This window comes from Myotis davidii, unplaced genomic scaffold (assembly GCF_000327345.1).
Source record: "Myotis davidii unplaced genomic scaffold, ASM32734v1 scaffold187, whole genome shotgun sequence".
Taxonomy (NCBI): domain Eukaryota; kingdom Metazoa; phylum Chordata; class Mammalia; order Chiroptera; family Vespertilionidae; genus Myotis; species Myotis davidii.
The window spans coordinates 6,763,961-6,786,462 of record NW_006383018.1 but is presented as its reverse complement, the minus strand read 5'-3'; the positions used below and the strand labels follow the sequence as shown (position 1 = coordinate 6,786,462).

The window sequence follows — 22,502 nt, the reverse complement described above, 5'->3', positions numbered from 1 at the left end:
TCCTCAGCCTCTTCTAGTCTGCTGTTTAAGACTTTCATTGTGTTCTTTATTGCAGCTATGTCGTTCTTCATTTCCTCTTGGTTCCTTTTCATGTTGGTGACATTCTCATTCAGCTCCTTATAATTTTCACTGAGTTGTGTGTATTTGTCATCCAGCCATTTGAACATCCTTATAACCATTACTCTGAATTCTTTCTCTGATAAGTTAGTAGTCCCAATTTCATTTAACTCCCTTTTTGGTGATTCCTCTTTTTCTTTCTTTTGTGGATTGCTTTTTTATCTTCCCATGTTTTGCTGTAATATTTTAACTGTAGCTCCGATTGCTTTGCTACCCAGTTTCTTTTGGGTATGGTGCTACTGGTGTGACCTTTCAGATCTCCTGGGCTTGGCAGTCTAGTGTAGCTCCCTACCTGAGCTATTTGGGTTCTCTTGATGTAGGCCTGTGAGTTGAAAAGGTGCATATGAGGTGTCTAGAAGTCAGCAGCCATGGAGGGGGTGTCCCAATTTTTGCTGTCTTGTGCCCCTGGTTGAAATCACGTGTGCCCAGCGGGGACTCACAGTGGCCCCCAGGAACTGTCTATTGGGGTGGTGGGGCTCAGGAGGCCTGCGTTCTGGAAAGGCGTGACTGTGGTCCAGAGTTCTGTAGTTGTGGGGTGGGCAGACTCAGCTTTTGCTGCTGCCTTCATGGTTGGATACACGCAATCCCAGTGGCAGTTCAAAGGGGCACCTGTGGTGTGTTTGCCATCAGGGTGTACTGACACACTCTGAAGGGCCCTGGAAGTGAAGCCACTGGATTGCAGTGTCTGTGGGCAGGTATCCCAGAAGAGGGACTTCAGCATTTCTACAGCCAAGCAATGCACCCCTGTTTAAGTGTGTGCCCAGCGGGGCTCACAGCAGGGCCCCAGGGCTGCCTGTGGAGCGGTGGTCTTGGGAGACCTGCATGCTGGAAAAGCATGCAACTGAAGTGTCCAGAGTTCTGCAGCTGTGGGGTGGGAAAACTCAGTTTTTGCTGATGCACCTGTGGTGGATAGGCGCACGTTCCTGGTAGTGGCACACAGGAGCACCTGCGGTGAGTTTGCTAGCGCAGGCGCACTGAAGCACTCTGAAGGGCCCTGGCACGCTTGAGGCTTCTTTGGGCAGGTATCCAGGATGGGTGAATTCAGAATTTCTACTGCCCAGGGGAGTGCATCCCTACTTGTCCAAGATAGGACCTAGCGGAGGCTCACTGCGGCTTCCCAAAGTGCCCTGTGGATAGATTGGCTCAGGGGGAATAAGCAACTGTGGCAGTGCCTTTGCCTGGTGCTGAGCTCTGACGCACCCTGAGGGACCCTGGCGCTGAAGGGCCCTGGTGCTTAAGTTGCGCAGGTGTGTGTGTGTGGGCAGTTATACAGGCAGAGGGAATTCAGAATTTCTACTGGGGGCAGTTCACCTGTGTCCGTACAAAAATCACACCCAGCTGGGGCTCACAGTGACTCCCAAGAGAAATCTATGGAGTGGTGTGCTTTGGGGACCTGTGTGCTGGAGACATGCAAATGCGATGTTGAAGGTCTGCCGCTGGGGAGGGGGAGTTGCACTTACTGCTGCGGGCGCAGTGTTTCTTTGGTGGTGGAGATCCCAGGGTCTGCGGGTGTGGCTTCGGGTGTTGGCTGGAGTGGCTGCCAGGTCGAGGGCAGTGTCCCAGGCCTGTCTGGGTGGTGGTGCTGATGAGTTCCTAGAAGAGGCCGCTCTCCCCTTCAAGATGGCATGGGCTCCGTGCCCAAGTCCCACAGTCCGGGGAGTTCCCGCAGTGATGGTAGACTCTCCCTGTCCCAGAGAGCCTGGTCTGCCAGCCTCTGCTGCTCCTGTTGGATTTAACTGTCCCTCCCTCACTCACACACACACCACACACATCCACACACTCTCTTTTCATCCCCTCACTCATTTCCTATCCCTCACCTCCATCCTGCCAGCAGCCATCTTTTTTTTTTTTTTTGGCACTTAGTTCTTTGATTCTTAAACCACTACCTGCACCCTGGACTCAGGGCCCCCCCCGTCCCAGAGAGCCTGGTCTGCCAGCCTCTGCTGCTCCTGTTGGATTTAACTGTCCCTCCCTCACTCACACACACACCACACACATCCACACACTCTCTTTTCATCCCCTCACTCATTTCCTATCCCTCACCTCCATCCTGCCAGCAGCCATCTTTTTTTTTTTTTTTTGGCACTTAGTTCTTTGATTCTTAAACCACTACCTGCACCCTGGACTCAGGCAAGTTGATTTTCAGTGCCACCTCCTCCCACATGAAGGTATCTGGGTAGCAGGTCTTAGCAAACAGTGCTACAGTGCTTCCAGCACGTCTAGCTGAGCCGGGGTGCATGTTGTCATCTCCCAGCACTGTTTCTGGGGGGTGGCTGAGGGACAAGAAGCCTAGGGCCCTGGGTAGCCCACAGAGGGGTGCAGCAAATCCATGCCCAAAGTGGTCAGACTCAGTCCACTGACTGGGTAAGGTGGTTGCTTAAGAAAAGACATCATGCTAAGGTTGTTAGGAGGGTCTAACAACCCAAAGTCAGCCCAAATCAGGGGAACCCAGCCAGAAGGTCCTGCTTCGACTGGGATGGACAGATTCAGGGTCCTTGGTGGGTGGGTTTGAAGTGGTGGAATTTACAGCCGCATGGGAGGTTAGGAAAAAAAAATAAAATTATCCTTCAAAATTCCAAATAGCCAGCCAGCAAAGTAGATGTGATGAAGGCTGCTCTAGGATTTTTAATTTTAATAACAGTGGAGGCTGAGTTGGAGCTGAGGTCAGTTTTGCTCTCAAGGAGATTTGCTCTGAAATTGTAAACTTTATTCTCATTCGCCATGATTATAAGTCTCTGGACACTAGAAAATGGTAAGCTTATTTTTTTCTGGGAAAATGGTTCCACTCTGAGGAGGCTTTTTCTGTATCTCTGAGGAGGTATTTCTGTATTCTTTGCCACCTTGCTGCTGACACAAGGTAGACATAGCTTTCAGTGTTACTCATAGTATCTACCCAATCACAGGCATCCATTCTATTGGGACATGACAGGAGCCTAGTGATTTAAAAGAACATTTCCTTGCTTTTTAGTGGCGAAATCTGGAGAAAGGCAGCAATAAAGCAGCTGACAATACACGAAAAACACATTGAACAGTCAATACCTTCTATTCACCCATAGAATAATTCCTGGGGTGGAATTAGCAGGGAGGAGACAAGAAGGAGTGGAGCTCATGCAAGTCTAAATCCACAACAAAAGAGATGATGCCAAGAAGCCTGAGCAAGAGGGATGGGAATAATTATTTGATCAGAACTATGAAAATATAACACAAAAGCCACAGGAATCTATTGAGGTTGAAGGGGAGAAAGTGTAAAAGAACCAAATGAGTTACATTACAGGAACAGGCCTCAATCTAGAGATGAAAGGTGCTTTGGTAGTAACTGAGGACCCCCAGTGAAGCAAATCCACTTAATCTTTGATCACCTCTAGCCACAGTAGACTAACTGTAGGTTTAATTTTAGGTTGAGTCTATGACCTCAGGAAAATAATTGTTTTAAATGTTCACCTCATAGAGATTTTTAATAATTATTTTATAAAATCCTATTAGCATTGCTCAAACCCATTCTCCACTGATGCTAATTACACAAAGCACTGTATATATAGTAGACATTTATTTACTCATACTTCTTTAAAAATGGAAAACTTAAATATCATACTAGTTACAGCTACATATGTGTCCAATTTTTCAAGAAAAAAAATCCTACTGGTTTGTAAATTCGGAAACAACCATTGTGATGACATTTCCCACCCATCCACCCCAAAATAGCTGTGAACCAACTCATTGTTCATTTGATGTGGCAATTTTCACAATACAGAATCCCTTGGAAATCTGGAACTGATTTCCAGTGATACCCACCTTATGACTCCATGAATCTCTAAACAAGTCCCAAAGGACACTGTTAAGGATTAGAAAAGTCTTCCTCTGCCTCAGGATATCATTATTTACTTACACAGAGGTTTCTATCTATTTCCAGTAGAAAATAGCAGCCAACTGGGCTGTTGAGCGACAGTGTTGTCTTATGTAAGGTCTTTCTGCTATAGCACTTTTGTAAGCATTTCTGAGAGATTACACTTATAACTGAACAGGAGACCCACGATGAATGTTTGGTAGCAGCTCTAGCTCTGTGTTCCCATAAGATTCAGCAACAATGTCAGGTGACAGAAACCTACTCTAGTCTCACACATGGTTGCAGGAACCACTTCCCTTTCCCCAGTAATAAACCTACAGAGTGCTCTCTTTTTGGACTTTCTAGAGAATTGGACTTTTTTATTATATTTCTTTTGAAATGGAATTTCACCTGTCTAAGTTCTTCAAGGACAGGTGCCACAGCATAAGTTTTCCAGCTACAATGGTTGGCATGGGCTGACTGACTTACAATGCACTCATTGTGATTACTCAATGATGATAAGACTTACTGCAATGCCTCCCTTCAGCATCCCTTTCTCTGCCCATCCTGGGAAAAGCAATGCTTGTTAGATGCTAGATAAGTTGTTCTTTACTGTTTCTGTCAGGTATCATTCACTGGGGGACAGTAATGTGCCTTATGGAGAGATGGTGAATTGCCTGTTTCATGGCACTAATCTGAAAGCATCCTTGAATTCAATTCAACAGCCTGACTGCCAGATGGCTCTTGAAACCATGTAAAAAAAGAAAAAGAATGGAATTCTTATCTGGGAAGTGCCATACTGTAAAACTATAAGGATGGAATGCTGACTGACTGATGGGTAGATAATGGTAAAACAGGAAAAGCAAAAATAGATTTGCTGGGAGGGAAAAAAATCACTTCTTTTATCAAATTTGCCTACTTGTATGCTTCCTAGATTTTTTAATAGATTTTATCCATTTTTGTTAAAAGGATAAATGGTCTTATCCAAACATAATTATAAAGTAGTTCAATCTACCTCTGTCACATCCCCTTTCTAACCTCTCTCCCACTCACAGAAGCCACTTGTCCACACCATGTTGCTTGTGGTCCTCCCATTTTACCCATGCCTCCCCCAGTTAAGTATCATTCGAGAGAAGAATCTGATACTTTCATTCACATGGAATATAACATCTCCACCAGAATGTGAGCTTTGCAGAGCAGATAGGTTTTTTGTCTGTTTTGTTCATCGGTGGATGCCAAGCACATAGACAGGGCCTGGCATATAGTAAATACTCACTAAATACTAGCTGTTGAATGATAAGACTCAATGCTTTTCTAGGTCTAGAAGTAAATGCGGTTGTTATTATATATTCTCATGTGTGTGTGAGCATGCATGTGCATGTGTGCGGAGGAGAGAAAGAGATCAAGTGTGCTACAGAAGCTGAAGGCTTCAATATCTTGAATTTTGTACCTTTAGAAGGGCAATAAGTACAAGAAAAGACTGTGGAAATACTCTCTTCTATAGCCTCTTCTCCTGATACTCTTTAGGGGGAGGAGAAGGCTGCCTTAAGGGTACCCCTGTGAGAAGGTGAGGCTATGGTGTGAGAAGTTACAAGGCAACCAACCCTGTTATGGGCTTGTTCACACCCAATAAAGATGATGCCTGAGATTATGTCAAAGGCTGAACTTCATCTTCAGTATACATGGCCCAGTAGAGCCAGAAGCCCAACGCCAATTACCTGGAGAATAAAGAATAGTTTTCTGTAAAAATTCTTTGGTACCACCTAAAACTTAATTCCTGACATTGCCTAACTCTTCTTGGTTCCTGAGTCAGTTTCCCTCTGAACTTTGGATTTCTAGAACAACACTGGATAGAGAAGACCAATCTTCTATGACTCTCCTTTCTCTTCTTATATCTTTGCTTCCCAGATTACAAATGTAACCTGGCCCTGGTCATACAGGTGTCATTTTATTATAATTATTTGTAAAATTATTAATTATTTCAACGTAAAAGGAAAAGACAGGTAAACAAAAACTACTATAATAAAAATTAGTGCAACAAAAAATTTACAAAAGACTTATAGGAACAATTCATAGTATGTCCTCTCTTTTGTAGAATCTTTCCCAATTCCCACAGCAGGGTATGGCTTTGTCTACCCAGCATCACTTGTCTTGGGTAACTGAACAATCGTTGCCCCTTCTTTTGGGGGAGCTGCCCCTCCCATACAAAAGACTCAGAATAATACATATAGGTCAGTGATGGCGAACCTTTTGAGCTCAGCGTGTCAGCATTTTGAAAAACCTAACTCTGGTGCCGTGTCACATATAGAAATTTTTTAATATTTGCAACCATAGTAAAACAAAGATTTATATTTTTGATATTTATTTTACATATTTAAATGCCACTTAACAAAGAAAAATCAACCAAAAAAATGAGTTCGCGTGTCACCTCTGACACGCGTGTCATAGGTTCACCATCACTGCATCACTATATTATAGGTACTGCTTAAGTCCCTAATATGACCCCAGCAAAACCCAACACAGCACTTCCCAGAGGGAATCTGTCGTTTACTCTTTAGATCCCTGCATAGGAGCTTTTCGACAAGCTGGGAATTTGTTTTATCTTTTGCCTTAGTGCAAGGGTGGGGAACCTTTTTTCTGCCAAGGGCCATTTGGATATTTATAACATCATTTGCAGGCCATACAAAATTATCAACTTAAAAATTAGCCTGCTATATTTGGTCAAACATTTGATTAACTCACCCCTAATGGCTTGGCAGGGGCAGACTAAATGATTTTTGGGGCCTTATACGGCCCACGGGCTGGACATTCCCCACCCTTGCCTTAGTGCTTACTACAGTGCCTGGCACATAGTAGGTACTCAATAAATGTTTGTTAAATGAATGAATGGATTCAGAGAGAGTTCCCTTACTTAAAAAAGATGGTGTGATGTTAAGTTCTAGGAAGAAAGCAGAATTATTTTATTCTTAATTTTTATCTTTCTTGACAAGACTGATTTTCAAACAAAGTGGTACATATACATTATGGAGTGGTGGTTCTCAAAATGTGATCACTGGACTAGCAGCATCAGCATTACCTGGGAACTTGTTAAAAATGCAAATTCTTGGGCACCAACTCATTCTATTGAATCAGAAACTTGGGGGAAGGGCCTAGAAAAGTGTGCTTTAAAAAGCTCTGCAGAAGATTCTTATGATGCTAATTTGATGTCCAGTGGTCTTAAGAAGTAACAGAAGCAGTAAAAGAATATAACTCTCCATTTTGATAAGCAAATATAACTACTCCCAGATACTTTATCTTCCAAGGTTAGTGAAAGAACTTGTTGGTGTGGTCTTCAAGCCAGCATTAATTTTTTTTGGTGGGGGCAGGGGGGCTTAGAACATAAGAGAGAGCCCTAAAGGGTATTTAAAAGAAGGATGAAGGAAATAATTTTCAGAAATTACGTATAATCTGAGGTTGATTTCTGGCAAAATTTTGAAGTTGCTAGCTAAACAGATGATGTGTGAACATTTGGAAAATGATGCAGGGATCACTAGAACTCAACTTGGATTAACTAGTAAAACTGGTAACTCAGTTATTATTTATCCTGTTTTAAAATATACTTTTATTGATTTCAGAGAGGAAGGGAGAGGGAGAGAGAGATAGAAACATTAATGATAAGAGAGAATCACTGATTGGCTGCCTCCTGCATACCCCACACTGGGGATTAAGCCCGCAACCTGGGTATGTGCTCTTGGCTGGAATCAAACCTGGGACCCTTCAGTCTGCAGGCCAATGCTGTATCCACTGAGCCAAACCAACTAGGTCTATCCTGTTTTAGTAGGGAAAAATACATTGTTAGTTTACAGACCAATTTTTCTTTTAGCAGTAGGTATGCCAAATAATAAGATGATCATAGTCCCTCTTATCACACTTTATTTTAATCTTTTTTGTTTCACATCTCTCTTCTCTAGGACACTCTAGGCTTCTTTGTAGCCCCAATGCTAGCACAATTTCTGGTACATAATTTCACATTCAAAATGTCTATGTAAATTGAATCAGGAGATATCCTTGGATAGAATATAAAAAGAATATAGGCTGGATAATAATAAATGTAACTGGATTTGAAGCTGATCAAACAATAATAACCAAGAGTATTAATAAATGTAAATTTTATGTTTGGCACCTAGTTAGTATTTGGTAAATAATTGTTGAATGAAATTATGTCAACATGAAGCCAGTTGAGTGTCACAATAATTTTTGGTCAGGTATTACTCAATATTTATACTGTAACCTAGTTATAGATGATCATCTTCTCCAATAGCTTAATGAAAGTTATTTACAAGCTGACAGAATAACAATTCAAATTTATCTCAACATCCTTGAATGCTAGTAGAAAACTAAGCAGGTGAATTTGAATAAGAATATATGGAGATAGTTTTTGGGACAACTTGGCTCAGTAACAAATGTAAAATATCAGGTGGCAGTTATAGACATTTGTCATTTTGCCTTCTATTATTGATTCTCTAAAGGAACTATCCCTTTCCACTCTTACTTGATGTGGTTAGGGTGGAGCTGAGTCCACCCCTCAATTTCTGGATTTACTAAAACTTGGGCCTTGCCCATCAGAGCACTCCAGCCTCCCAGCTTCTATATTTGGATCAGGAATAGGCACATGACCTAAGCCAGGCCAGTGAGAATTAGGCTGGGATTTTTAATGAAACTGTATTAACCATCATGGAAAGGACAAAGGACAAAAGTTCAATTTTTCATAATAATCACCATGCTCTGCTACTAGTTGTACGTTCTTTTCTTTTGGGATGATGTGCCAAGGGGTGCTCATCTAACAAAGTGGCAGAGGTTCTTAAGCTCATTTCCTAATAAAACCATCCGTTAGCCCTTTTTGATACAAATGTGACTCTAAGGATAAAGGGGAAAAAGTATTGGGAAGTGTGTGTGTGTGTGTGTGTGTGTATGTGTGTGGAGAGAGAGAGAGAGAGAGAGAGAGAGAGAGAGAGAGAGAGAGAGAGAGAGAGAGAGAGAGAGAGAGAGAGAGAGAGAGAGAGAGAGAGAGAGAGAGAGAGAGAGAGAGAGAGAGAGAGAGAGAGAGAGAGAGAGAAATTGAGAGATCATTTATGCCATCATATGACCATCTGAAACCAGGCATGTCTGGAATCTTTCCCTGGACATTTCATTTACACACAGAGCCTCCATAGAATTGCACAGGGTGTGTACTACACAGCCAGCACAATTATATGTGGCAATCCTAATTATATAAGACAATAAATTGTCATTTTTTCCTTTGACAATATGTAAAGTTGCAGTGTGTCTAAGAAATGAGGCTCATTACTTTGTCTTGCTAAGCAGCACCTACCTAAGAACCACCTTACTCTAGGTACACACTGATGTCCATAAAGACATTGGTAGATGAGTTCCAGTCAAGATGGCAGAAAAATAATATTGAATGTCAACGGTAATTTTAAAATGAAAAAGAAACAGACAAGGTAGAAGCCATGAAACTTGAGTTTTGTCTTTTTTTAGGAGTTTTGTCTTTGCATTGGAGTAGGTCAAATTCTGGAGCAACCTTCTCCTATCTCCTCCTCCTAACCTTCATTCCTCCACATCTCTCTAAGAGGAGGGGGACAGTAAAGTAAATAGATAATTATTTGTCCAGAGCAAATTTCCAGAGAGTGAGACAAAGAGTGAAGTGCTATCTTGGTTATCCCCTGAAAGATTCATATTGTGGAAGCTATTCCTATTTATAGGCCTGAAAAAGAAGCTACTGAGAACTAGGGTGGAGAGAAGTGAGGAACCTATTCATCTGACATTTAAGTCAACTCCAGGTTTAAAGAGGATATCTGAAGATTTAAAAAAGTGGCTACTAAGCTTCAGTACAGAACAGCTTACAGACCATTGTGATTTGGTCTGACATTTGAGTGACTTACTTACCTAGGAAAAAACAAAGGTAGGAGAGAGAAAAATGCAGTGCCATCTGCTTGATAAAGTCTATCCCCTCTCATTCTTAATATAATTCCCTGAGGATATTACCCTCACCTCTGAAAATTCCAAAACCCAAATTTCAGTTCTCCTTCCATCAAAATACCATTCAATTGGACTTTTTAGGGTTCTATTTTAATAAATAACAAAAGCAAATTTCCGAGGTTACTACTCTCCTTAACTTGAGGGTAAGGAGCCTCCAAAATGTTTACCTTAGCATCTTTACCCCCACCCCAGTGCCATATCCATAACAGAAACTCAGTAAATGTGTAGCCAATGCAGGAAAACATTTTCTATTTGGCCTCACAGCCTCTTGTAGCGCCAATGATTTCTTGAAACATTTTAACTATCATCGCCATTTTTCTTATTTATACAGGCTTAGTACATTTATTTCATCACAATTCAGGCTAACTTTGGGGAGTCCAGGCCCCAATACGTTACAGAACAGGAATGACCTATCTCTGCCAGACATAGAAACCAGAGGTTTGCAGTTACAAATGAATACAAGTCTCTTGGTGTTGAAATGCATTTACACTTGGCAAATCATTGCTTCTTGTTTTTAGAATAAAAGTGTCTTTAAAAGGCTCAGAAAGCTTCTTTGACATCAGCTAGCTTGTAAAAAACACTATTTTGATTATTTAAATGTAAATGAATAAAAAACACATGGGTTAAATTTCTCTTAAAATACATATGGTTTTTTAAATCAGAAGGAAAAGCTTGACAAAAAGCAGGTTAGATTTTATTGAACCTCAAACTTTTAAAAAATAGTGTAAGTTGCTTGATGAGCCCAAACCATGGTTATTAAAAATATCATTAAAAAAATAAAAGCCAAAAAATATATTTAATATAAATACTCAAGTTCTCACCTATAAAATATTGTTAACTATTTTTACTTTAAGAAAGCCTACTTAATGGATTCTACCGACTTATAAAATTCTTTGAAATTATAACCCAAGAAAAGCACATGTGGCCTAATCCTTTCAGACCTATAAATCATCTTTAGCCTCTTTAAAGCTGGGTGACATGCATTATTATTAGAAATGTTCCCAGATAATTTTGACACTTTGTTAAACAATAATGTTAGCCATTATGTTTTGTTGTCATCTTTTTATTTTCCCCCCAAAACCACAATTAATCCATATTGCTTGGCTGGTACCATCCAGTTTTCCTTATCCTTCCCCACCTTTCCCATCTCTTTTTGTACCCCTAACCAAAGGGTCTCTTAGAATATTTTCTCTAGGAAAATATGACTATATCACAATCCAGTACCATTATCAGTCATCTATTTGTCCAGGCATAATTAATGAAATATATACCATTTTCAGTATTGGGCTGGGCCTCTTAGTGGTACACAGATAGGTACAATCATTCAATTTCTCACAGGCTTTACTAAGTGAGATTTGAATGAACCATGGGCTCTCAAAAATGGAAAAAGTAATCTGGAAGTAGACTCAGAGATCTGATCTTTCCCACCTACCAACAGCATCCTCCCTCTTACCTTTCCCTGCCTTTCACCCTCCCAGTTGAAATTACTTTGAGGAGAGAAGACAAGAACCCTAGCAATGGCCAACAAAAGCCCCATTTTTTAGAGAGTATCACGGTGTGTGTGTGTGTAAGGCATATATAGCTGTCTGTATTGGCTTAGTTTAAGTTATGCTGCAATAAAGAGCAACCTTACAATCTCAGTGAGTTAGTTACCCCAAAAGAAAGGTTTCTTTCTTCCTTAAACTATTCATCTGTCACTGGCCACATGTGGCTCTGAACTTCATTGTCTTCATTATGGGACTCCAACTGAAGGAACAGTTCCTCATCTAGGACATTACATAGTCTGTGGTACAAAAAGGGGCGGGGGGGGGCGCTCTTAAAACTTTTTGTTTTGTTTTTTTAAGATATGGCACATATCAGTTTTGCCTGTTTCATTGACCAAAGTAAGTCACCTGGCCAGGTCTGACATCAAATTCCATAGGGAGGGGGTATTTCGAACAGTGATGTACCTACTATACCACATGGAAACTCAGGTGTCAGAGTTAAAATTTATCTTTTAAAACTAAATCAAAATCTCCTTTTAGGATTAAATGAATGACATGCTATTGAGCTGGCCCTGGCCAGTATTGCTAAGTGGTTAGAACATCAGCTGGTGCACTGTAAGGTCCTGGGTTTGATTCCCAGTCAAGGGCATGAATCTGGGTTTCAGGTTCGCTCCCAGTCCCCAGTCGGGCACATGCAGGAGGCAACCAGTCGATTTGTCTCTCTTACCTCCATGTTCCCTCTCTCCCCCGTACCCACCCTTCTCCTGTAACTCAATAAGACATAACAGATTCTATTCATTTACCTTGAAAAAAACAACCTCATCTTTTGGCTTAAATCCAGCATGAAAAATTTTAGCCCCAAAGGAATATTTTAGAAGACAGTTGTATAAACAAGGCCTGATAACTTACGGCCACAAAATAAATATAGAGAATATTAGTTTGTTCTTAGTGATAATAATAATAATAGCAAACTATATATATATAACAGTATGAATAATGACAAAGTAGCTAACTTTTATTGCACACTTAGTATGTGTCAATACTAACTATATTACATCATTTAATCTCACATCAATCATATGATGTAGGTACCATTATTGTCCCTATTTAACAAAAAAGGAAACCAAAGCTTAGAGAGGTCAAGAAATGCAACCAAGATCTCAAGGTTAGTATATGACTGAGTAGGTTTAAATAACCCTAGAATCTAAAACTAAACACTATCCCAGTGATCCTTCAGTGTGGTCCCTGGAGCAGCAGCACCTGGGACCTTACCAGAAATTCACATTCTCAGGCTCCAAAATTGACCAAGCAACCAGGAATTCTAGGGTTGGTCCAGTGATCTGTGATTTAATAATACAAGTCTTCAGGATAATCCTGAAAGTTTGATACACAATGCATTGTCCTATGCTTCCTCCAACAATATATTTTACCAAAACATTTGTTTTCCTTCCTTTTACTTTTTTATTGAATTATAACATACATACAATAAAGAGTGTAGAGTACACTATCTCTTGATTTTGGCATGTCTAAGAGCTTTTGTTTGTTTGCTGGTTATTGTGGATGTTACGTTGTTTAGCATTGGATTTTGTTGCCTTTTTAAGGCAAATATGGTGATACATTTATTTATTTTTTACTTTTTATTGAATTTACTGAGGTAACATCCTATATAATAAAAGGCTAATATGCAAATAGACCAAACGGTGGAACAATCAGAACAACCAAACAACCAAACAACCAGTCGCTATGACATGCACTGTTTTTTTCATTGATTTTCAGAGAGAGGGAAAAACAGAGAAAAGCACCAATGTGAGAAAAACACATTGATTGGTTGCCTCCTGCACAAGCCATGACCAGGGCCCTGGCCAGGGAGGAGCCTGCAACCTAGATACATGCCCGTAGCCGAAATCAAACCGGGACCCTTCGGTCTGAAGGCCGACACTCTATCCACTGAGACAAATCTGCTGGGCAGAATCATCATACTTTTATTAGTATCTATGAGTTGTTTTTTTGCTTAATCCCTTTACCTTTTTCACCCAGACCTCAACCCCCTTCCCCCTGAGAGTTGTCAGTCTGTTTTCTGTATCTATGTGTCTGTTTCTATTTTGCTTGTTTGTGTATTTAGATTCCACATATAAGTGAAATCATATGGTATTTGTCTTTCTCTGACTGTCTTATTTGACTTAGCATAATACTCTCTTGGTCCATCCATGCTCTCACAAAAGGTTAGATTTCCTTCTTTTTTATGGCTGAGTATAATTCCATTGCATATATGTACCATGGCTTTTTTATCTACTCATCTGCTGATGGGTACTTGGGCTGCTTCCAAATCTTGGCTATTGTAAATAATGCTGCAATGAACATAGGGGTGCACATATTCTTTCAAATTACTGTTTTGGGTTTCTTCAGATATATTCCCAGAGGTGGAATCACTGGGTCATAAGGCAGTTCCATTTTTAATTTTTGAGGTAACTTCATATTGTTTTTCACAGTGGCTGCACCAATCTGCATTCCTACAGTGCACTACGGTTCCCTTTTCTCCACATCCTCGCCAGCACTTGTTGAACAGCCATTCCGACAGGTGTGAGGTGATATCTCATTGTGATTTTGATTGTTGCTTTTCTTTAAAGACAGTTGGATTAGTTCTGATAAACTGTTAAATTACTTTAGTTTGATTGTTTTAAAGAATTTGTAGAGTGGTTCTAGAGTAGCTCTTATGTTGGAGATAGTTTAGCCCTCACTACAAAAAGAATGTGACCATCTGGGATGTCTATTGAATGATCTGATTAATCAATGAGGAATCTCCAATTTGGCTGGTGGGAACTCAAATAATTCCAAGCCTTGTGTGAATAATGAGCAGTTAGCTCATGATTCTGGTACTCTCTGCCTGAACTCAGAGAGTTTTGCTCTATGTGTGTAGGTCTTAGTGTTCAGCAAAAACCCAAGGGGAACTCTACACAGATTTCTGAAGCTCATTTTCTATTTAACTGCCTCCCTTCTGGAACTTCCAGCCACCTCAGATTCTTTAAAATCTCATCTCTATCTCTTCAACTCAGCAAAGTTGTTGTGTTCTCCTTGACAACCTTCTTCCTGTTCCACAAGTCAGAATGTGCCTCAAAGTAGTAAGCTGAGGTGATCATATGGCTCAGTTTATTTCCCTTCTCTTGAGGGAAATAATAGGGCTGTTATGTCTGTTGTCCAGTGTCTGAAAAAAATGTGTGTGTATCTTGTAAAGTTTTCCATGTGCTTTAGATGAAAAGGTAAATCTAGTCCCTATTACTCCATCATGGCCAGAGGTGAAATTTCACCACACATTTTAAAGATGAAATTGGCAAGCTAATTCCAAAATTTATTGTAAAAGCAAAGGATATAGAACAACCAATATAATTTGAAGGACTTATACTACCATATTTCAAGATGGGCTGCTAATCTGCAATGTGGTATAGTACACGAATAAACCATGCATTCTCAATGGGAGTGATATCACCCCCAAGGGGGTAGAAATTGGTTTTTGGAGGAAATTTAAAAAAAAATTTAATATAAAAGCACATTTGTACATATGGCACAGGAACAGTTGTATAGTATACCTTCGATATTAAAAGTTCATGGGGGAAAGGGGCAATTAGGAATAAAAATATCTAGAAAGGCTCTTCAGGGGTGTGATAATGAAAGATGTTGAAAAACACCGGAATAGACAATCAGATAAATAAAAAGACAATTAGGTAAGTAAATAAATAGAAGAGAAAGTCCAGCAATAAACTCACAAATCCCTCAATTGAATTTTAGTCAGTCCAACAATGAGGAGAGTCTTAACAAATAGTGATGTAACAACTAAAATATATATTCAGAAATAAACATGAGAAAGAAAATGAACCTCAACTTCTCTCTTACTCCACTCACAAAAATATACTCACAATGGCTCATGGTTCAAAGTACACGAGGAATCCAGACTTCCTCTAAGAAAACACTGAAGAATATCTACACAAACTTGGAAAAACAAAGATATTTTTTAGAACACTAACCATAAAATAAAATACTTATAAATTAAATACTTAATGTCCTCAAAAGACACCATTAAGAGAGTGAATAAATAAGCAGCACCATGGTGTCAGCAAGAACAAGCACCTCACAAAAGGCGGTATAATGGGAGCCAGTAAGAAAGTAGTTGGTCCATTTTCTAAGAAAGATTGGAGTGATGTGAAAGCACTAGCTATGTTCAGCATAAGAACAATTAGAAAAACACTGGTCACGAGAACTCAAGAAACCAAAATTGCATCTGATGGTCTCAAGAGTCATGTTTTTGAAGTGAGCTTAACTGATCTGCAGAATAATGAAGTTGCATTTAGAAAATTCAAGCTAATTAGTGAGGATGTTCCATGGCATGATCTTACCCATGACAAAATGTGCTCCAGGGTCAAAAAACGACAGACCATGATTGAAGCTCATGTTGATGTAAAAACTATCGATGGTTATTTGCTTCATCTATCCTGTGTTGATTTTACTTAAAAAAATGCAACAATTTGTTTTGGAAGACCTCTTATGGTCAGCACCAACAGGTCCATCAAGTCCAAAAGAAGATGATGAAAATCATGACCGGAGAGGTACAGATAAGTGATTTGAAAGAAATGGTCAATAAATTGACTCCAGATAGCATTGGACAAGACATAGAAAAATTTGTCAACCTATTTATCCACTCCATGATGTCTCTGTTGGAAAAGTCAAAATGCTGAAGAAGCCCAAGTTTGAACTGGGAAAACTCATGAAACTCCATGGTGAAGGTTAGCAGTTCTAGAAAAGTTCCTGGGGATGAGACAGCTGCCAAAGTCAAATGAGCTGATGGATTTGAACCCTCCCCCCCTGCTCCCCCCCCCCCGCATAATCTGTTTAAAATTCAGACTTTTAATGGTGACAATTTTTTAAAATTCCATTTGTTAAAAAAAGAGAGAGTGAATAAACATGCCACAGATTGAGAAAAAAGTCTGTAACACATATATCTGATGAATAAGTCATATACAGAATATATAAAGAGCTCCTATAAAAACAATTAAAAGAATGATAATTTTTTAAAAACTTGAATAGTCACCTTTAAAAAAGGCAAATATATAGTATGGAACCAAGATGGGGGTGTAGGTAAAAGCCCATACTCATTGCTTCCCACAACCACATCAAAATTAAAACTGAGATATAGGACAACCATCATCAAGAACTGCCAGAAAGCTGGCTGAATGGAAGTCCTACACTAGAGAAGTAAAGAAAAAAGCACACTGAGACTGGTAGGCAGTGCAGAGGCGAGGAGCAAGCTGATCTGGCATCCACGTGTGCCACTTTTTTAATTGGGAGGGAAATCCATAAGGAGCAAGGGAGTCCCAGCCCCACAACAGAAGCCCAGCTCCATGAGCTGAACTTAGAAGGTCCTGCTTCCTCTGAGCTCCAGCACCAGGGCAAGGCTCTGGGGGACACAGACACATAGGAGGAGGAACTGGATTGTCTGGCATCAGAGCAGGAACTTGGGGACAGCTTTCTCCCAGATGGAGGTGCTTGCAGGGATCATTGTTCCTATGATGGAACCTCCTCGGTTGCAGGGCTGACTGGCAGCCATTTCTGTTTGCTCTGCCCTGGTGATTCCCTAAGACCCCCCCTCATCCAATTTACAACCCCACCCAAGCTGTGAGCAGCAGCTTTTGCATATGAATGGCCTGTCCTTGCTCAGACTAAAATGCCTCCAACAAGCTGCAGCTGGGTCAGGGAGCACCAAACCTATCAATAAAAGGCCCAAGACCCACACCAGCACCAGGCTGCCTTGCTTCATAGATAAGCCTCATCTGGGCACTTCCAAACCTGATATAAAGAGGAGGAATCTGCAGATCTGGTGACTGCACCTTCCTGGAGACCCAAGAGCCAGTGGTCAGTTGCAGACCATACTAGATTACAACTCTACACTTCCATAAGGGACACACTCCAGGGGAAGACTCAGTGAGCACCAAACCCCCAGTGAAGCAAGTCCTGCTGCATAGGGATGTTTCCTGCATAGTAGCTCTCCCACTGTAGTCACAATTGGTCCTCACAGCCAATTGGCCTAGAGGTCAAGTCCTCCCAGTGACCCCACGACATTTTGCATTTTGCGTAGCAGCCAGGGAGGCTCCCTATTTATATAACTCCCTTCAAGAAACAGCTTCCCATTTCCCATTCATCTTCAGGGAATGCAGTTAGTTAACAGATTCTAGGGGTCTCCTGTGAGAAATTCTGCCTTGCCCTGCCCACCACTCCCACTAGAGGGGAGCTCAGAAGGGTCCTTATGCATGGATTATGAATCTTATCTAATGAGTCTGTCTTGCACATGAATCCTCAGCTCTCTTCCCAAAGACTACATTTTATTTTACCTGTGAGTCAATTTACAGCTGCATAGCCTCTAAATTAATATCTCTGCCCATTATGCTGCAAAACCACTCTTGTTGGCTTTGGAACACTGTTGAGTTTTCAGCTTCTCACCATAGGAAGGCTTTGTTTTTTGAAGGAAGGAAGGAAGGGAGGGAGGAAGGAAGGAAGGGAGAATGGAAGGAAGGGAGGGAGGGAGGGAAGGAAGGAAAACACTGCCAATCCTTTGTGTTTGGTTTGAGTTGTAAGGCTAAAATTAAGAAAGAAAAAAATAGTTTTTTGTCTCTTCAAATTTTTTTTCTTTTCTTTAATGGAATATGTTGTTTGAAGGCTTTTGTCCAAATCTCTGGGGTCTATAGAAGTAAAGGATTTCTGGATTTCTCATCTCTCATTGATTTTCTGAAAATGCCCAAAATTAATAGTGCTTCCTATTTAGAATCTAACAACATTGCCATGCTCTCCCCCAATTTCTGTGTGGTCTTTTCAGGAAAGGGTAATTGCCCTGTGGCTTCCCCACTACCATTCATTCATTCAACAAATATTTATTCAATATGTACCATGTGCCAGGCATTTTAATGCATATTTCATTTTATTAGACAAAATAAAACTAAAGAGTAAAATTAAAGCAAAGCAGAATTGTCGTGTGAATTTTAAAACTTGAAATAAAAAAGGTTTTTTGTTCTGTTTTCTAGCAATAGGTCAATGGAAGGTTGTGTTAACTGGGTGTTAAAAAAAAAAAGGGGGGAGAAGAATTAGATAATCTGTTGTGCTCTTAACACTGTAGTATAGTGGAAGCATCTATGCCAAGCTGCATCTCAAACCACCTATATGTGCATCCTCAGTCTCCTTCTCTCACATTTGAGTAAATGTCAACCCCATTCTTTAAGTTGCTCAGGTAATACTTCTTAAAGTCCTTCTTGACTCTTCTCTTTTACATCCCATATCCAGTCCATCAGGAAGTCCTATTGACTTAACTTTCAAAAAATATCCAGAATCTAACCACTTATCAATGTCCCATGACACTGTAGTCACTATCATTTTCCCATGGGTTATTGCCATACCCTTCTAACTGATTTTCCTGCATCTGCCCCTGGCACCTACAGTCTACTTTTAGGGGTACCTAGAGTGCTACAGGGTTACCCCTTTACTTAAACTCCATTGTCTCCCTATCTCTGAATAAAAACTGAAGCCTTCTAATGATGTTCATGATCTGCCCTCATTTTCAATCTAACCTTCCCCCCTATTCTCTTCTATTCATTCATTCCGTTCTCCCCTATAACTCTCCCAGTCACTGAGCATGTATCTGCCTCCCGGGCCTTTGCACTTGCTAATCCCTCTCCCTGGGCCAATCTTCCCACAGAGATTCACATGGCTTTCTTCCTTAACTTTCAGAGCTTACTCATATTTCACTTTTTCAATTAGGCCTCCTCTAGTCACTCTGACTAAACTTGTACACACCCTCTCCCCTCCCTCCAGTCATATATATCTGATCTCCGTTTCTCTTTCAGTTTTTTTCCTTAGCATTGATATCTATCTAAAAACCTGTATACTTTACTAATTTATCTCACTTGCTGATGAACAAGATTGTAAGCTTCATGTTGCATGAGATTTTATCTCTTTTGTTCAATCCTGTATCACCTAGAACACATTTTAGTACATAGTTAGCACTCAAAATATATTTGAATAGAACGAATCTAAGATAATATTAACAAAATTCCAGAGTGTAATGTATTTTCTGTACTGTAAATTCAAAATCATATTTTTGTTTTTGTTTATAAACAAAATAAAAATCAATGGTGTATAAAGCATATATGCATAGAACTTTAATTTATATATGTATTTTTAATTTTTATTTTTAAAAATATACTTTTATTGATTTCAAAGAGGGAGAGGGAGATGGAGAGGGAGAGGGAGAGAAAGATAGAAACATTAGTGATGAGAGAGAATCATTGATTGGCTGCCTCCTGCACGAACCACACTGGGGATTGAACCCATAACCCAAGCATGTGTCCTGACCGGGAATTGAACCATGACCTCCTGGTTCATAGGTCAATGCTCAACCACGGAGCCACACCAGCCGGGCTCTTTTTATATCTTTTAAAGGGCCACACTTCAACCATATGCAAAAAGTCCTACTTTTAAAGGTCTCTATATTAGAAAATTTCACAATTTGTTTAGTAAGTCTAATATTTAATTCTCATCATCAAAATCTCCTTTTTATTCCGGCTCATTTGCTATGGTCTGAATGTTTGTGTCCCCTCAAAATTCATATGATGCAATCCTAATGCCCAATGTGATAGTATGAGGAGGTAGGGCCTTTGGGAAGTGCTTGGGTTTATAACAGTGTATGGTATTTTGTTATAGCAAGTCTGAATGGACTAAGACACTAAGGCCTTTAAGCCTTTACTTAGACTTATTTCTTTGTGTCTGTTTTTAGTGAAAATGGATGGAATTGGCACTTCTGTGAATTGTTTTCTTCTCCAAATCAAACTCCTCCTCCAAGGTTGGATTCACTAACTCTTTAGTCAGTTCTTCTGTCAATTTTATTCAAGATTGGTATCCTTTTTAATGAGGAATTCTCTCTTGGGCACTTTTGTGAGACAAATGGAGAAAAACTTGTTATTTGCCACTGCAATCTAACCTCATAATTAATACAATGACTGGGAATTTGCTTTATATCAATTAGGAACACAATTTTAAATTTATGCCAAAAGCACATGCATAAATATTATAAAACAGCTCCACCACTGTCCTTACTCAGTCCTCAGACTCCCCTGAGCTGACTTCTACAGCAGCCCCCCTAATTATCTCACCACAATCCCCTCAAATTCCCCTCCACACTGACCACAATCAGTCAGAAGAAACTCTAGATTCTTCAGGGTGGCAGAGAAGGCCTTTCTCGATCTGGCCTCTGTGTTCCTGTCCAGCCTAACTCATCACCTAAAACTCCCAGGCCTGTACTTTAGGTTCTGCTTACTGAATTAACTAGAGTTTCCTGTGTATCCACCACCTCATAATTCCTTGTTTCTGTTTCTGATGTTTCCTTTGCCGACCATCCTCTCCCAATTATCTGCCTAACTACCAATCATCTCTTGGCAGAGGGATCTTTGAAGGGACACAATTCAGAATATCCCTCTTTCCCATTTCAGTTCTGAATAAATTGGAAAGCAAAGTAAAAGATGAGGGTTTTGATAGCACTTGGATTACTCTTGGAGCCCATATTGGAGGTCATGGTGTTAGGTCTGTGAACAAAGTGGGGATACTGATGAAGAATCCTAGAGTTGGGCAGCCCACTGCAGCAGCACTGGGTGGGACTAAGTCTTGCATAGTGGCTGAGGGGGAGCCAGTCATTTCCTTTTCACAGAGGGACAGAGTGGGTAAGAGGCAATGAGAGGCTAGTTGTTCGTTGCATTCTAATCCTATACCTCTTACTTTGTTTTCAAATATTGTTTGGCCAGAACTTCTGGTATTTTATCAAATATTATGATACAGCAACCAACCTTTAAAGTTTCTCTGTAAGGTAAAATATTGGCTATAAATTATTAGTAGATAGGCTTTATCTAGGGAAAAAATTTCTAACTTTTAGTAAGTTTATAAAAATAGTCTCTTATAAATTTATTTTTCCATAGCTATTTGAATAACAGACTTTTTTCTTTTAGTCACTTACTGTGTAGATTGTCTTATGTTAAACCATCTATGTGTTTCCAAGAGGAAAAACTTTTAGGTCATATTGCTGTTTTATAAAATACACTGATTGATTCCATTAGCTAAAAATTTTATTCAGAATTTTCTCATTTATATTTATGAGTCAAGTGGGCCTACATATTTTTTCTTTCTTATATTGTTTTCATCTGGATTTGAAATCAAGGGTTGACTGGCTTTATAACGTTACTTAGGCAGCATTCCCTTTTTTCTGTTTTCTTTTTTGGGGGGGATAACTCATATAAAGTTCAACAGTTCTTTAATAACTTGGTAAAACTCAACTATAAAATTGTAGAAATGCTTTGATTACTATGAAAATTTAACTGTACTACTCTATTAAACTTTTCTATTTCTTCTTGGGCCAATTATACTCTTTATATCTTTTTTCTCAAAATTCATATTTTACCTTGGTTTTCTTGTGGTTAGTCTCTTTTTCATTGTTTTATTTTAACTTTAATATTCTCCCTCCCCTTTTTTTTTCTTTGAGATTACTCTGTTGTCCTTTTATAACTTTCTTGGTTGAAATCTTAGCTTATTTGTTTTCAGACATTCTTATTTTTTGATAAATATATGTAAATCTTTTTAGTTCCTCTATATTCCACATTAGCTGTGTTTTGATTGACTTAGAGTCACTCCCATCGGTGATGTGGCTGAATACAGGAGGTCTGACATCGGACAGATGAGGCTGACAGCAGTGTGTTAGTCACATATACTCATACTCCAGGAGAGGAGAGTACCATACACCATGGAGGACCAGTATAGTTGTGCTTGGTAATAGAATGAATGAGCAGAGTCGGCCAGAGGCTGGCTTTGTAGCAGCAAGGGGTTCTGGAAGGAGGATATGTGATTGGCTTCCTTGAATAATTCCATGAGCTGGCAGGGGAGTGAAACCCATCTAGCTGAGGACAAGGTGAGGAGCAGCTACTCCAGCTGATAGGGGAACAAGCCAGGTGGGGAACCTTTCCCATTGTAACTTATCTGGTGAG

The 22,502-nt window shown here is 40.0% G+C and overlaps 2 pseudogenes; one reads left to right on the top strand and one right to left on the bottom strand.

Annotated features, from left to right (window-relative positions):
- The window catches only part of LOC102752652, a 13,396-nt pseudogene extending 10,885 nt beyond the window's left edge, over positions 1-2,511 (bottom strand).
- A 12,600-nt stretch (positions 2,512-15,111) lies between these two features.
- The window catches only part of LOC102762805, an 11,248-nt pseudogene continuing 3,857 nt past the window's right edge, over positions 15,112-22,502 (top strand).